Below are 3,047 nucleotides of genomic sequence, written 5' to 3' on the forward strand. Positions count from 1 at the left end.
GCTCTTCCGTATCCCAAAGCGCGCTGCCCTCCTAGGCGCGCAACACTAAATCCTTTCATCTCGTTCTAGCTATTTCCGCACCTTCTGATCGACCTGAACAACAAATACGTATCCCCTCCACCCCTTTTGGCATTATTAATGGAATATCCTTCACTATGTTACTAAAAATGGAACGAAATAAAACAAGCGAACAAATAGGCCTATTAAGAAAGAGATTATATGATTCAAGGTTGAACAACGACCTTGAAAGTTTCCCTGCAAGCGGTTTTATCTGAATAGTATATGTTAATATTCAGAGCTTGCAAAACAAAGCCTATTTAAAGCGATCATTTAAAGGCCTATTTGTTATCTGAATAGTATATGTTAATATTCAGATATTTGTTTATCCGTTTCGGTCGTCTTCTCTTGGTCGTTCCCTATCCAATTTATTCTCTTGGTCCTTCCATTATCTGATACTATTCGGATAAAGATTATTTATTTTTCAAGATTATTTATTCAGATAACCAGTTATAAATAGTTAGGCCGAACTGCAAGAGAAGAGGTACTGGATTAACATAATCAAACGCGGCAACCTTGAAACCTTCAGTTGACTGTCATATATGTTCAACCTTGAATTATGTGGAGCTGAAACGCAAATCCCCGCCTTTCAAAACAACGCAAAATTTAACAGGCGTGAAGATTAAGATGAAGGCAAATAGAGCACTTAGTACAATTTTGTTGGATAACCTAAAGTCGAACCTTCGGATAACTTATCTTCAAGATAAGTTATCTTGAAGATAACCTTCGCTCCCGCTCCTAAGCTCCTAAGCGCCGTCGCCCCCGCTCACTCGCGCCTTACGAAACTTTCGTTATTGGGTTAGCCATACACTTCACATGTTTATAGCGATTTACATGGCATCATCAAATGAAACAAGTCTTGGATAAGAATCTTGATTTCTTGAAGAACGTGTTTCATCGCTCCGTCGCTTCTTCGCTCCATCAGTCGCGTCTTCATCTTAATCTTCCCGCTCGTAAACTTCGCGCCTTGCAGAACTTTCCTTTTATGTTAAAACATAAAACCTTTACTCCTCCCGCATCTAGGGTTCTGAAATCACTGTTCTATCTCACACCGGGTAAATCCTTAACCCTTCCTCCTCTTACTAATACTACAGAATGTTCTTGTGAATTATGTTCATCGTTGATTCATCTTCATTTTCATTGACTTCGTAACCTTCTTTATCCGTGACTCCGCTCCCGCTCGTCTTCATCTTCACGTCGCCTTCATCTGAAGATTCACGCTGCCTTCATCTGAGCGCTCGTCGCGCCTTCATCTTAATATATTCACGCTCGCCTTCATCTTCACGCTCTTCGCGCCTTCATCTGAATCTTCATCTTCACGCTCCCGCTCACTCGCGCCTGAATCTTCATCTGAATTTACTGTGTAGCATTCATCTGAATCTTCATTGACTTCGTAATCTAAAGTCAGACCTTGCAGAACGTTGTTCGCTTCTAAAGTCGCTTTGCTCCCTTCTGCTCCTGAAGTCGCTCAAATCGCGCCGAACCTTTCTTTTTAGCAATACCGAATCGTATCCTACCAGTATCGAATAGAACATGCTGAACAATTCATGTAACTCGATTTAGATCGGAAAAATAAATCGCACGGATTTTATGAAACCATGTGCTAATCCATAGTCAATCCTCTTTCCGATAGAAGTAGTTGACAAACAGTTGAATCCCATTTTTCCCATTATTTTACTATCCGTAATAGTGCAAAAATCAGGTTCCGAAGGTTATGAAATTATTACATAACCAAAGAATGGAAAACCTGCAGCCCCGCTTCCGCTTTCGCGCCTTTAATCCGCTTCAAAAAGTTTTAAGCACTACTTTCGGCTTTCTTTGGCTAAAAAGAGGTGTGTGTGGCCGTCGTATCTGCCCGCCCCTTCTTCATTCATCCATTTAGGTCAGAATGGATCCAGGAACCTGGCTCGGGAACAGCCCAGACTAAGAACAGTAAGAGAGTCCAATCTCTGAAATAGAGCATTTTATCTCCATAGTAGTGGTAGAAGGCTTAGTATCTGACTTGATCCAATAGAGTAAGAACACACAGTAGATCCAGATTCCACACGTTGCTGTGGGCTGGGGAGAGAGCTGCTATGCGAAGCTGAGCGTTCAGTGTGAGGAGGAACTTGAGTACTCGCCCCAAAACGAACTGAATAGGTACTTGGGGGAGCGGTGGGCCAGGTGCGAGGTGATGGGCAACCTTAGTCTATATGTTGCTCGTGAGCCGCCAAGTACCAGTCTCGCAACAGTACTGGCTTTTCTTGAAACAGTTTTTATTCTTATTATTTCTGACACGTTTCTTTTCTTTCAGAACGTGTTTATTGACTTCGTTTCTTTCAGAACGTGATTCATCCTCGCGCCCGCTCGTCTTCATCTTCATCTTCACCGCTTCGCGCTTTCTTTGACTTCGTTTCGTGCGTGATTGACTTCGTAACCTTGCTCCTAAGCGCATCGTGCCTTTGACTTCGTAACATTCTTTGACTTCGTTACTTCGCTCCGTCGCGCGTCACGCCGCTCGCTCGTCTTCATCTTAATATTCACCGCTTCCGCGCCTTATGCTCCGTCGCTTCTTCGCTCCGTCGCGTCTTCATCTTCATCTTCACCGCTTCCGCGCCTTCACTTGCTTCTTATTGAAGTGAAGATGGTTTAAGTTTCTGAGAAATCAGAACCTTTCACTCACTCGCTTGAGTCGGATTCCATCTTGGAGGATCGTTCGTTCTTCACTCTCTTGTTATTGCAGGGAGCGCCGACGGACGGTGCATATTATCATATAGAAACAAGCGAAGCGTTGCGATTCGTACTACCGAAGGGCAGGTTATGTTTTAACATAAGCGGGGTGGGGCGTAAGCAAGCGTAGCGAATCACATAGAGTTGCCCCTACCTGCCGGCGCGCAGATAGATAGGACGGGCAAAGCGCAAAGGGATGGATGCCTGAGTGGTTGAAAGAGTCGGTCTTGAAAACCGAAGTATTGATAGGAATACCGGGGGTTCGAATCCCTCTCCATCCG

At 43.9% G+C, this 3,047-nt stretch overlaps 1 non-coding gene across 1 annotated transcript; it reads left to right on the forward strand.

Moving 5' to 3' along the window:
• The first annotated feature begins 2,960 nt into the window (after positions 1-2,960).
• Positions 2,961-3,047, forward strand: TRNAS-UGA (transfer RNA serine (anticodon UGA)). Its single transcript has one exon. It is a non-coding gene; the product is annotated as a tRNA-Ser (tRNA).

This window comes from Wolffia australiana, chromosome 3 (genome assembly GCF_029677425.1).
Source record: "Wolffia australiana isolate 7733 chromosome 3, ASM2967742v1".
Taxonomy (NCBI): Eukaryota; Viridiplantae; Streptophyta; class Magnoliopsida; order Alismatales; family Araceae; genus Wolffia; species Wolffia australiana.